Source organism: Triticum urartu, chromosome 7 (assembly GCF_003073215.2).
Source record: "Triticum urartu cultivar G1812 chromosome 7, Tu2.1, whole genome shotgun sequence".
Taxonomy (NCBI): domain Eukaryota; kingdom Viridiplantae; phylum Streptophyta; class Magnoliopsida; order Poales; family Poaceae; genus Triticum; species Triticum urartu.
In genome coordinates this window covers 227376899-227383685 of record NC_053028.1, presented here as the reverse complement: position 1 = coordinate 227383685, position 6787 = coordinate 227376899, and the positions used below count along the sequence as shown (strand labels likewise).

Here is a 6787-nt window from a genome sequence, read left to right as displayed (position 1 = left end):
ACACAATGAACATGACTTACCCATCTACTATTAGCTATAGGATAGATTGTATTTGCTTCCAGAAGTTCTAATATTTCCCTTCTTACCACTTCTTTCATCTTCGGATTTAACCAATGTTGGTGATCAACAACGGGTTTAGCATTAGGTTCCATATTAATCTTGTGCTGACATAGAGTGGGACTGATGCCCTTAAGATCATCAAGAGTATAACCAATAGCATCTCGGTGCTTCCTTAGAACTTTCAATAATCTTTCATCTTCATGTTCTGAAAGGTTAGCACTAATAATAACAGGATAAATCTTTTTCTCATCGAGATAAGCATATTTAAAAGTGTCAGGCAATTGTTTCAATTCAAACACAGGATCACCTTTAGGCGGAGGAGGACCTCGTAGAGTCTCAATAGGAAAATTGTGTTTAAGCAAAGGATGTTGTTCAAAGAAAATCTTATCTATTTCATTTCTTTCATGCGTATGCATATCATTTTCATGGTCTAGCAATATTGTTCTAAAGGATCAGTAGGAGGTACAACAATAGAAGCAAGACCAATAATTTCATCCTTACTAGGCAATTCTTTTTTACGAGGTTTTCTACTAAATTTGGAAAAATTAAATTCATGAGACTCATCACCAAAGCTAACACCGATAATTTGTTTCTCACAATCTATTTTAGCATTAACGGTGTTCAAGAAAGGTCTACCAAAGATAATGGGACAAAAGTCGTCTTGTGAGGAACCAAGAACAAGAAAATCAGTAGGGTATTTTATTTTCCCACACAAGACTTCAACATCTCTAACAATCCCAAGTAGTGTGATGGTGTCTCTATTAGCAAGTTTAATAGTAACATCTATGTCTTCTATTTCAGCGGGTGCTATGTCATTCATAATTTCTTTATATAAGGTAAAAGGAATAGCACTCACGCTGGAACCTATGTCACATAAACCATGATAACAATGATCTCCTATTTTAAGTGAGACAACGGGCATGCCAACAACGGGTCTATGTTTATCTTTTTCATCGGGTTTGGTAATTCTAGTAGCTTCATCACAGAAGTAAATAGCATGCCCATCTATATTTTCAACCAGGAGATCCTTAACCATAGCAACACTAGGTTCTACCTTGATTTGTTCAGCTGGTTTAGGTGCTCTAATATACCTTTTATTGACCACGGTTGAAACTTTAGCACGTTCCTTTATCCTAACAGGGCAAGGTGGTTTTTCAATATAAGCAGTAGGAACAACTAGATCAATATTATAGATAATAGTTTCATCTTTAGCTATTATTGGTTCTTTAACTTCTTCTTTAATAGGTGGGTGATATTTGAACCATTTCTCCTTAGGGAGATCAACATGAGTAGCAAAAGATTCACAGAAAAAGGCTACTATTTCTAAGTCAAGTCCATATTTAGTGCTAAACTTTTGAAAAGCATCAGTATTCATAAAAGATTTAACACAATGAAACTTAAGCATAATACCTGACTCTTTACCTTCATCGAGTTCCCAATATTCAGAGTTGCGTTTAATTCTTTCCAAAAGATCCCACCGGAACTCAATAGTCTTCTTCATAAAGGAACCAGTACAAGAAGTATTAAGTATGGATCGATCATCATGAGAAAGCCGAGCATACAATTTTTGAATGATAATTTCCTTCGAGAGCTCATGATTGGGGCATGCATATAACATTGACTTAAGCTTCCCCCAAGATAGAGAAATACTTTCTCCTTCACTAGGCCAAAAATTATATATATATATAATTTCGATCACGATGAACTAGATGCATAGGATACAATTTTTAGTGAAACTCCAATTTCAATCGATTCCAATTCCAAGATCCAATATCATCGCATAGCCTATACCATGTCAATGTTTTTCCCTTCAAAGATAAAGGGAAAATATTCTTCTTAACTTCATTTTCGGGTAAACCTGCGAGCTTAAACAATCCACAAATTTCTTCCACATATATCAAGTGTATATCAGGATGTTCGGTTCCATCTCCTGCATAAGGATGAGCTAGTAGTTGTTCTATCATACCTGAAGGAATTTCATATTCGATATTTTCAGTAGGTGCAGTGGGTTGAGGGGTGACTAATTGTGGTTCCAGTCGAGGTGAAGATACCCCGAACAAACCCCTCAAAGGATTCTTTTCCATAGTAACAAGTGACAATAAATTTCAATACATAGTAATAATTTTTCCTTACCAATTTCCACTTACCAAGAGCGCTTCACTCCCCGGCAACGGTGCCAAGAAAGAGCCTTGATGACCCACAAGTATAGGGGATCAATCGTAGCCCTTTCGATAAGTAAGAGTATCAAACCCAACGAGGAGCAGAAGGAAATGACAAGTGGTTTTCAGCAAGGTAATGTCTGCAAGCACTGAAATTGTAAGTAACGAGTAGTTTAATAGCAAGATAATTTGTAACGAGCAAGTAACGATAATAGTAAAAAAAAGTGCAGCAATGTAGCCCCATCCTTTTGAGGCAAAGCACAGGCCAAAACGGTCTCTTATGATAAGCAAAGTGTACTTGAGGATACACGGGAATTTCATATAGTCACTTTCATCATGTTGGTTTGATTTGCGTTTGCTACTTTGATAATTTGATATGTGGGTGGATCGGTGCTTAGGTGTTGTTCTTACTTGAACAAATCTCCTACTTATGATTAACCCCCTCGCAAGCATCCGCAACTAAGAGAAAAGTATTAAAAATAAATTCTAACCATAGCATTAAACTTTTGGATCCAATTGGTCCCTTATGGAATAGCGCATAAACTAGGGTTTAAGCTTCTGTCACTCTCGCAACCCCTCATCTAATAACTACTCCACAATGCATTCCCTTAGGCCCAAATATGGTGAAGTGTCGTGTAGTCGACGTTCACATGACAACACTAAGGGAATCACAACATACATACCATCAAAATATCGAACACATATAAAATTCACATGACTACTTGCAACAAGATTTCTATCGTGACCTCAAGAACAAAAGTAACTACTCACAACTAATAATCATGCTCAAGATTAGAGGGGTATTAAATAGCATAATGAATCTGAACATATAATCTTCCACCAAATAAACCATATAGTAATCAACTACAAGATGTAATCAACACTACTAGTCACCCACAAGTACCAATCTATAGTTTCGGTACAAAGATTGAACACAAGATATGAACTAGGGTTTGAGAGGAGTTGGTGTTGTTGAAGATGTTGATGGAGATTGCCCTCCCCAAGACGGGAGAGTTGTTAGTGATGATGATGACGATGATTTCCCCCTCCGGGAGGGAAGTTCCCCCGACAGAATCGCTCCGCCGGAGGGGTGCTCCTTCCCAAGTTCCGCCTCGAGATGGCGGCGCTTCGTCCCGAAAGTCCTCCTCTTATTATTTTCTAGGTCAAAATGACTTATATACTAGAAGATGGGCACCGGAGGTGGGCTAGGCTAAGCACAACCCACCAGGGCGCGCCTAGGGGGCCAGGCGCGCCCTGGTGTCTTGTGCTCACCAGGTGGCCCCCCTCCGGTAGTTATTTGCTCTAGTATTTCTTATTTATTCCATAAAAAATCCTCGTGAAGTTTCAGCTCTTTGGAGTTGTGCATAATAGGTAGCCTGACGTAGCTTTTTTAGGTCCAGATTTTCAGCTGCCGAAATTCCCCCTCTTTGTGTGAACCTTGCATATTATATGAGATAAAAGACATTAGAATCGACTACCCCTATAAAAGAAAGAGAAGGGGCAGATCCAAACAATCACATCCATCCATTAGCAATATCTAATGGCCATTCATCTTTTTGTGGTTAACGCTACCAACCACGCCCTTAATCTGCTAACCACACACTTAATCCATCGCTAACCAGCCACGCCCTTCAAAAAAAGAGAAAGAAACAACTGTACGCACGACCTCTCGCCCCCTCTTGCTCCTCCCCGCGCCGTCCGCCGCCCGTCGCTCCTTCGCTGCGGGAGCTGCCCACCGTCGCGCCTTTCGTCGAGGGATAGCCGGAGTCGCCGCAGGTCGCGGCCGACCTTCGCGCCCTTCACCCTGGGACAGCCGGAGGCCGCCGCCCGTCGCGCGTCGGGGGCTCCGCCGGAGCCCTTCGCCGCGGGACATCCGGAGCCGCCGCGACCGTCAGTAGCCGCCCGCCCATCCTCTCCCGCCTCCCGCCCATCCTCGCCCTCCTCCCGCCGCCTGCCTGCCTCTGCCGCCGCCGCCCTCCTCCCGCCCATAGTCTTCTCCTCCGCCGCGAGCGTGAGCAGCCGCCCGCCGGTCCTCCTCTACTGCCCCAACAAGGTGGGAGAGCATGAGCATCCCGCCAGCCTTCCTCTGCTACCACTCGGAAAAACATGAGGGCGGCCGGGTGGCGGTGTCCTCCTCTGCTGCCGACAACGACTTTATCCAGCCAGTAAGTTTTCTTTACATTGAACTGTGGATTGTTTGAACAGCATGCTTGTGGTTATGTTCCTTCCACACAAGACAATCTGGTGCATACATGATCCTTCTGGTTATGATTATTTTAGTGCATAGATGATCCTTCCACACAGCGAACAAAGTTAACCACCATTATTCTGGAACAATTGCCGCAGGTGAATTATCATGATCCAACACCAATACCACACTCAGCACTAAAAGGGTCAGAGTCTTGTTTATGAGTATTTAAGCTCAATCTGATTTATGAGAATTTAAGCTCTTCGTATGGTTCACAAATTTTTTTGCTGTCACTCCAATTACCTTTTCAATGCTCTCAGAATTCTGCACATTCCTCAGGTGGCACGAAAATTAGCACCCAGAAGCTTCTGAGCTTTCTGGTCTAAGATATTTATGCAATCTCACTCACAATATTTTATATTTTCTGTTTTTGCCTCCTCCCTAACAACACCTACTTTATATATACAGGTTTAGACCATTCCCACTCATCAACATTCCCTGCATCTAAGGTCCTTTTTGTCACAGTTTCAGATTTACTAAATCACTTGACAATTTGATTTACTCAAACATTTATGAATTGAGCTTCTCAATATTACGTGATAACTCCACATGCCTACTCTAAAGATCCCTGTGTAGCATCGTTTTGTCATTGGACTGATTTAGGATTTAAGAATTAAGTTTCTCAATATTACATCACAGCTCCGCATACCTACTCTTAAGATCCCTATGTACAATTGTTTTGTCATTCTACTGATTTAGGATGTTCCCCAATACATGTCACAGATGAGGAATCATCGTTCGTCTGTGTTAGGATCAGCCAAGCGTTCCCCATCTAAGATCTGACAAATACGCCTACTCATGATACTTACACATGCTCTAGGAATATATACATAGTATGCAGCACACGCTTAGAGTGTTGATGTTCTCAATGGTGTCCAAAAATTTCTTTATAGAATCAAATAAGCAATTAAATATATGAATAAGTTTACAATTTAGCTGTGTACCACAAAGAATTATGGAAACTAGATTTCAGGTGTTTTGGATATGTGTGTTCAGTTCCGTAGGCAATGGTTACCAACTGTGGGTTTTTAGATTTTCAAATGAATTTCACCCTATGGCTAGAGCATCTTCAATGAAATGCAAACCTGTTCATTTTTCTTTACAATTAATAGTTGAATACTTCTGCTGAAATATTCAGGTCTGCTATTTACGCTTTGTGTGCTATGTTTTGCTCTCACTGTACTTCAATAAGAATATATTATTCAAATTTTTCACCACGATGTCCTATATTTCTATGCCTGGGGGGTTGCCACCGGGAGAACAATTTCTAGATGCTGAATTGAAATGTATTGTAATATCCAGTGTCTTGCAATGTCACTCTTTCATATTGAAGGTATGCGTTTCACAACGAAATAGAAAATCCTAAATTTTGCATGTGTCATTGGTTCAACAACCAGAACCTCTGCACCTCACTGTCAACCACATGCAAGCTTCCTCCTTGCTTTAGGTGAGAGCATTGATTTCATCGCCTTTTTAGCTTGCTCAAATTGCAAGTTTGATAGGTTTCCCCAACCTGCGTTTGGAGCCCCTTTGATTTTGGTTCCTTGCTACAACTATGTACGCAATTTTGTTTGTTTTTCACAGTTTGATCGATCCATTCTTAGCTACAAATGCTTATTTATAAACAGATGGATACAAGGTTCATTGTAGTCTTGCAGTTGGGAATACCAAAAAAAGCATTTGTTTGAGTGGTATAGCTAGCGCTTAGATGCCATTTTCTTGTCTGCTATTTTTATAGCCTTTTTCTGTCATGCTATGAGTTGATAGGAATCAAATAGATATTTTCTAATTCAGGAAATACCACCCTTACGAGCAGCCCTTGAACACAGAACAAGGAAACGAGGATATTTTGGAGCCCAGTTTCACTTCCTTTGAGGACGTTGGAGCCACTGCCACTATTGCTATGTGTGTGGTTAGGGTATAGATCAAACTGCAATTCAACAATTGTCATCGACACAATCAGATCTCTGACTATAAAACTCCATGCTAATGTTCCATATTCCTCTTTTCTGCTATTTTTTAGAGTTGATCCTTCTATGGATTACCTAATTTCAGTCACAACTGACAAATATCAGTCTATTAGTTAACATCTCCATCTCCGCCAAGGTTCATAAATTGACTTAATAGTATGTATTTGCCCTATCATTTTTTTGGTTCGTCAACCAATGAAGTAATCAACTGTTCGAATGAGGGATTAGGAGTACATCATCTAAAATACTTCTGTTCCCAGTTAAATGTGTACCGATAAATTCAACTATCAAAATCATTGTAGTGATAAAAAATTGTTCTTATTTGCAGACATTCTATGGCGATAAACACA

General features: G+C 40.4%; 1 long non-coding RNA gene across 1 annotated transcript; it reads left to right on the top strand.

The window, feature by feature from the left end:
* Nucleotides 1-3724: 3724 nt before the first annotated feature.
* On the top strand, nucleotides 3725-6470 carry LOC125524068. Its single transcript, XR_007290537.1, has 2 exons — nucleotides 3725-4384; nucleotides 4566-6470. It is a non-coding gene; the product is annotated as an uncharacterized LOC125524068 (long non-coding RNA).
* The last annotated feature ends 317 nt before the right edge of the window (nucleotides 6471-6787 follow it).